The sequence below is a fragment of the Lathyrus oleraceus genome, chromosome 1 (assembly GCF_024323335.1).
Source record: "Lathyrus oleraceus cultivar Zhongwan6 chromosome 1, CAAS_Psat_ZW6_1.0, whole genome shotgun sequence".
In the NCBI taxonomy this organism is placed as follows: Eukaryota; Viridiplantae; Streptophyta; class Magnoliopsida; order Fabales; family Fabaceae; genus Lathyrus; species Lathyrus oleraceus.
In genome coordinates, this window is record NC_066579.1 from 304,924,156 (window position 1) to 304,931,480 (window position 7,325).

Here is a 7,325-nt window from a genome sequence, read left to right on the forward strand (position 1 = left end):
AAAATAACGGTCATTTAAAAAAAATCACATTATTGTATCATTTTCTATTTTTACATATTATTATACAAATTTCATTTTCAATGAATATAAATAATAAATAAATTAAAAATAATTTTTATTTTTATTTTTTTATTTGGATTATCTCGCTATTGTGTACTAAAGTAATTGGAGATGGAGAAGAAAATTAAATCAAATATCAAGTGATTGCCGAAGGAAATAACATGTTGATTCAAAATAATATATTTTATTATAATTTTTTTTATGAATCAAAAGCAAAATTCGGTCTATCTTAAATTGTATAACCTTTTAGGTTTTCAAATTTTTATCGATTTTAGATCAATTTTTTTATTTAATTTTTGGTTCTTCTGCATACCGGTTTTTAAGTCCAAACATACCGATTAGGATTTTAGTTCCAAATCTATTTCGATTTTTATTACCATGTAAATATTTATATAAAGTTATTAGAATTTTTTACTCAAATACTCCACATTTTCAAAAAAAAAATCCTAAAATAACACAGTTTTCAAAAAAAATCTCAAACTACCTCAGTTTAAAAAAAAATACCTAAGGCATAGGCGTCAGACCAATTGGCGTCTACCCTTAAATTTTAAGTGGGGCACCAATTGGATTGGCTATAACACATGGTGCTGCCAATCCAATTGGCGTCCATGTGTAATTTGGAAGATGAGGCGCCAATTGGTCTAGCGCCTCAATGTAATGTGCAATTTTTTTTTAATAAATAGATGTGTTGTGTGATTCATTTTTCCATATCTCATTTCGTCACATTGCAAACATGTTTGGTGTTCGTCGCCGCTATGAAAAAATGATTTATTCGAGAGATAAGCCTCTGATGTTAATGCTCTTTTGGAACATTTGTAGTTTCAATCAACTGAAGAGGGAACTGATTTGTTGGTTAGATGGGAAAATACCAAAAGGGGACAAAATTAGGAGTATTGAGAGACTCGATAGTATATTTGGTTGGGTGCGAGTAAAAACTGATAAGGATGCTAGGGAAATGATGTTTGGACGAGACGACATCAGTTTGATTGTTGTAATCAGTTAGAAATGTTCTGTTTTAAGTTTGCTTATGTTGTAGTGATGTTTGTTGTTAACCTTGTTGTAACAAAAAGATAATGATATATAAAAATTCAAGGTTACAAAAACTGAAATGAGATACTAAATTATGATGCAGATGTTGCTCCTAGATTAGGACATATGTTCTTATCGTGTCCTGGTTGACGATATATACTACATAATCTTATCATTTTATCAGTCGTATCCATTTCTGTTCTAATACGCGTGCTGTTTGGTCGTCCTTTTTTCTTTCTTCGCATCTCATCGTTGTGCCAAATTATGTCACCTTCATAAGGAGGTAAATATTCCTTCATTGGTAGCACTAAGAAGCTTTTGTTATACACATTCATGACAGTAATGACCTGGTAAATATCAGATAGATGGCTATAAGCGTCCTGGTGAGTATGTGTGCATGCCGCAATGACATGGGAGCAAGGAATACGGAAGGCCTGGAACTTTCCACAATCACACCAACTTCTGTTTAGTTTGACAGCATAGGATAAATTTGACCTCCCCTTATTATGGTCCATTGTTTCCTGTATACTGAAATTTTGCCTATGACGGTCAAAGACTTTAACCGCGTGTGTTCTAGCTTTGATACTTTCCTCTTTCATCACTTTTATACAACATTCATTGAATATTTGACCCGACATTAACACTGCACTCCATCTTTCACCTCTGGATGCGAAGGTAAATGCCAACCTAAAATAGGTCGTTCTGAACAAAGAGGATATTGGTAGATTTCTAATGCCTTTGAATACGCCGTTCATGCATTCCACAAAGTTTGTTGTCATGTGGCCCCATCGACAGCCTCTGTCAAATTCCCTTGTCCACTACTCTACTAGTATGTTATCCATCCATCTTCCTGAATCTGCATTAGACAATCTAATTTCATCATGGTAATGTTGAAATTACGAATGAGTTAGAGCATACCCTGCATTCACCACTTTTTTGCGAAGGTTCTTGTCTTTGATTGCATGCATGAAGTTTTGTGCGATATGTCTAATGCAATAGACATGGGTAGAAGGAGGATCATGCCATCCATTATCATGGTTATTGTAAGCATTCTCAATGACAACATGTCTATCTGAAATCAAACAGAGATTGGCTTGTGGAGCAACATGTGTTCTGAGATGTCGAAGGAAGAACCCCCAACCACCAGCAGTTTCACCTTCAACCAGAGAAAAGGCAATGGGAAAGACATTATTGTTGTCGTCTTGAGCAACATCCATAAGCAAAGTACCCTTGTATTTACCGTATAGCCATGTTCCATCAATTTGAATAATAGGTTTGTAGAATGCAAAATCTTTGATGCACGGTTCAAACTCTCAAAAGAGGCGGTGAAAGATTCTATTTCCAGCAACACAGATTCCGTCTGGCGTAAATGTTGGCAATGTCTCCATAATTGCAACAGTTCCTGGTGCGTATGTTTTTATTGCCCATAAAAACCGTGGCAATTCTTTATATGAATCCTCCTAGTTGCCGAATACCTGTTCAACAACTTTTGTCCTTGCAATCCACACTTTCTTGTAAGATGGAGTATAAGTATATCTTATGACGATATTAGATATTATTATACTCACCTTTTCAAAAGCCTTTGTCCTCGCAATCCACGCTTTCTTGTAACATGGAGTATAATTATATCTTATGATGATATGAGATATTATTATACTTACCTTCACTGACGGGTCTTTCTTAACAAGCAGCAAAATGTCTTGACATATCAATGCAACGCTTAATTTACGGTGATCTTATACAACATTAGTTGCAATGCAACTGTGAGGTGGGTCTATAAAAGATATCTCCCAAGAATGGCTTCTCTTCTTCTGAGACGCAACCAACCGAAACTTGCAAAGGATGTTACGACATTCGATGACAAAACCCGTATAGATCACACTCATATGTCTCACCTTTGTAGCGAGCATTGATAGTATATTTTGGTATACTTCAACAAATCCAAGATCCCCCGGCAAACCTCGAAGAATGGCATCTATGCAATGTTAACGATCAATGGAACTTTAACCCATGGCAAAGCTTCGCCAGATCTGAGTGTCGAAAATGGAAACACCGCTAAGACCATATATTAACTGACGGTTGTAATACCCCAAAATTTACCATTTCATCTTTCCTGGAAGCATACGCTTTACACCTCATGCATGCATTCATTTTTAGGTCATTTAGCATTTGCATTTCATCATGGCAATCAGAATCGGATCCAAGAAGCTTGAACATCATCCAGGACACTTTGTGGGCTCTATTTAGATGATCAGTCAACACAAGAGAAAGACTTGAGTTACTTCCAACAGGGGTCTATTCGTTAGTCAAAACGTTAATCTTGAAGGAGCAAAGGTTTGTTCATGAGCTGTCATGCTCGCTAGGCGAAGCCCACGTGTTTTGAAAAAAAAAACAAAAAAAAACCGAAAAAAAAACAAAAAAAAAAATGGAAAACGAAAAAAATAAATAAATAAATAAATAAAAGAAAAAATCTTGGACTTGGACCTCTCTCATTTGAGCCCCCAGGTCCACAAAAATCAGGTTATAAATTCAGAGTTTCAGTGAAACAAAATTCATTCTATTCCTATTACCCTGTCTAGGAAAAAGATAGTGAGAGAAGAACCCTGGGGAAAAAGATAGTGAGAGAAGAGCTAACAGAGTTCAGAGCAACCTCCAGGCAACTCTGAAAGGTTCATTCTGATTCACACACTTTCAGCTCAAGCAAACCCTAACATTGGTTTGCAAATCCAGCCGTGCCATTTGATTTCAACCGATCTCTCCAATCAGGTTTGCCCTATATCCATCATCTTTATGCCTTTAATTTGAATGTTCTAAATGTATGAGGTATTATGGGTGAATTTGATACCCTTTTGATGCATGTGTTTGACAAGAGGTTTAGGCCTCCTACCCTTGGTTGCTTTTTGTGAATTTTAATGACATGATTCATGTGGTTACATTTTGATTTGGGGGCAACTCTTGGTTACCCTATTTTGTTTCTCTAACCTGTTTGTTGAGTTTTGTTTTGTGAGGGCTCATATGACTCTTGCAGAGATGGTTTGCCTGGTGTTCCACTTTATTTGTAGGATACCGCCTGGAGGTTTCATTCCGATTACCTGTACTGACTCACTTTCTTTAATGGTGTTAGCTTGGGAGGATCTCAGGGTTTCCCATTCCTCTAATTGCTGTTACTTCGGATCTTTATCCGCGTGGTACTTTTACATTTTTCCCGCATTTTACTGCTTTCCTAGCTGGAAGACCTCGATAGGAGGCAATGTTTTTGTGTGTTTACTTTTTTACAGGTTCCTTCGTCAAGGACTGCCTTTTTGCATGAGCATCCCTAACCCTACCAACTCATTGATTTTTCTTCTCCTAAGAACACGTTAACTCCTTCTACTACAGGCGAGTAAGTCTCCAAAGGTCGAGCATCTGGTAGATTGCGTAGTAACGTCGTTCGTCCAAAACCCAATCCATAACCCCGTAGTTAGCCGAACTACGGCTTGCTCTGATTCTCATTCCAGATGAGATACGTAGGCATAAGACGCGATGTCTTAACGAGCACACATCCCCCCAACCCATAGGTCAGCTGAGCTACGAAGACTCTGATTCTCATATTCAGATGAGATACGTATGCAGTGGATGCGACATCCGTGCGAGTCATTTTCATTTAACCCTTTTTTTTAGTAAACAGCACAAGATAAACTCACACCCTTTAGACAAGAGATACAAAAGTGGATCCCGTAGAGTACTACGGATGCGTAGGGGTGCTAATACCTTCCCTTCGCATAACCGACTCCCGAACCCAAGATTTGGTTGCGAGACCTTGTCTTTTCCTTTCCTCTTTTCAGGTTTACTTCGAGCGTTTCCTTTCCCTCCTTTGGGATAAATAACGCACGGTGGCGACTCTTCTGTCACTTTCTTTCGCCGGTTGTTTTTTCGCACACTGTACTTTTCAGGTTGCGACAGCTGGCGACTCTGCTGGGGAACCGGTTTCCCTAAGCGAGTCCCTCCTAGATTTTGTAGTTTGTTTGTTTATTGGGTGTTCATGCTTTTGTACTGTTATTTATTTACCTGCTTTACCTTATTGCATTGTGTACATATCATTGTTGTATCTGTTAGCTGGCTATGGCTGCTTGGTGATCTTCGTGAGATGAGTTCTATACCCGAACTCGAGTGCACTTAGGATAGGAGAATGGCATAGTCTTGTCGACTTGTGTGGAGTTATTCCTTAGCAAGTTGACTTGCAAGCCCATTCACTTGGTGGAGGTCATGTTGAGATCAATAATGTCACACAAGTAAGTTGTGGTTAGACATTACTTCTTCCAATATAGACCTTAGAAGCCAAGGACCTTAGTTTACCAAACCCATCTTGGCCTATTCGTAGGACGTAGTGCGAAAGTCGTTCAAGTGTAAGATTTGATACGATTGTTACGCGATACTACACTCATAAGAGTCTCTCTTGAGAATATTTTTGGAATACGAGTAGTCGTTCCTCCGATAATATCCGAAAGATGGGATTATGACTATGGGAACCTTTTGTAGAACATGTTTGGCAGGTTTAAACCTTAGTACACTCCTTTTGGGTGGTTCTTAACCTAAACTCCATGCTCGTGACTTGCAACAAACCCTTGATTCATGGTTGATCCGATCAAGTATCCTTAATATCAATGAAACTTGGATGTTGATAAGGTGTAAACCATAATCCGCCAAAATGGGTGGTTGATATTAAGGATAACATGATCCATCCCATGACCTTTGTTTGGTGTGCTCTTAATTTCTCTCCAGACAATGCAACTTGACAGATGTTCAAGCAGATACAACGATCCTGATTCCCATGCCACTGCACTGCATTCACATCATTTTGCATCACATCATTTTGCATTCATAATCATTCACACATGTTTATCCATTTCTGTGGGGTTTATATCTTCTACTTGATTCTAGTCGGAATTTTCTTGGTTCTCATCAACGGCTTAGTCTTTTTTTTTACATCGTTTATCTATTGAGAGACTGGAATCAAGGGGGTAGAATACCTTTGAAATTGATAAACATGTCATTGCATTTACATATTCATTATCATGTCTTGCATAATAGGTACCGCCACAGTGTTCTTAGTTTGTTTTGTGTTCCATCGACAGGATAGCTGACCCATGCATTCACCGGTACGGTACCCGCAGAAACCAACAAAGAGTAATGGAAAGCCTACAGGCAGAGTTCGCCGAGATGAAAATCCGCATGAATCAATTCATGGATGTGGTTCAAGGGGTGGCTCAGGGACAACAAGAGCTCAGGCAGATGATACAGAGGAATCCCCCTGCTCAACCAGAGACGGTGACTGATCCTCCAGCTGGAGAGGCTAATGGACCCAATGGACCGGGGCCTATCTGAATCCTACATGTCACCTCCGGTCAACAGCCCGTTCATGATGATCAGGACGATCAATTCCCCCTGCTGCAGGAAGACTTTGGTATGGGTCATGGTGTGGACCCCATGTTTAGAAGATTGGAAGAGAGGTTGAAGGCAGTGGAAGGACAGAATCCTCTGGGAGTAGATGTTGCTGACTTGGGGCTGGTCCCAGGTGTGAGAGTGCCACCGAAATTCAAGGTCCCGATATTTGACAAATACAATGGCAACTCTTGCCCGAAGACCCATGTGCAAGCCTATTTCCGTAAAATGGTTGCATACTCCGATGACGAAAAGTTGCTTATGTACTTTTTCCAGGACAACCTAGCTAGGGCATCCCTGGAATGGTATATGAGGCTGGACAGAGCCCATATCCGTTGTTGGAGGGATTTGGCTGAGGCTTTTGTGAAGCAGTATCAGTATAATGCAGACATGGCTCCGGACAGAACTCAACTTCAAAATCTGTCTCTTAAAAGCAATGAGTGTTTCAGAGAATACGCTCAACGCTGGAGAGAAACAGCTTCCCGTGTTCAACCTCCTATGTTGGAGAAGGAAATGGCTAATATGTTCATGAACACTCTGCCAGGACGTTATTTGGAGCGCTTGGTGGGTTGCAATGCCTCCAATTTTGCTGATGTAGTCTCTACCGGAGAGAGGGTGGAGAATTACCTGAGGACATACAAGACCCAGAGTGAAGGTGGATCCTCATCAGGAGTGAAGAAGCCGTTCATTCAGGGACAGAAGAGGAGAGAAGGGGATGCAAGTGCCATATCTTCTTATCAGAACAGGGATAACCGGAGGAATAACTTTCAGAACTATCATCAGCAACCGTATGTTGCGGCTATGACCATTTCAGC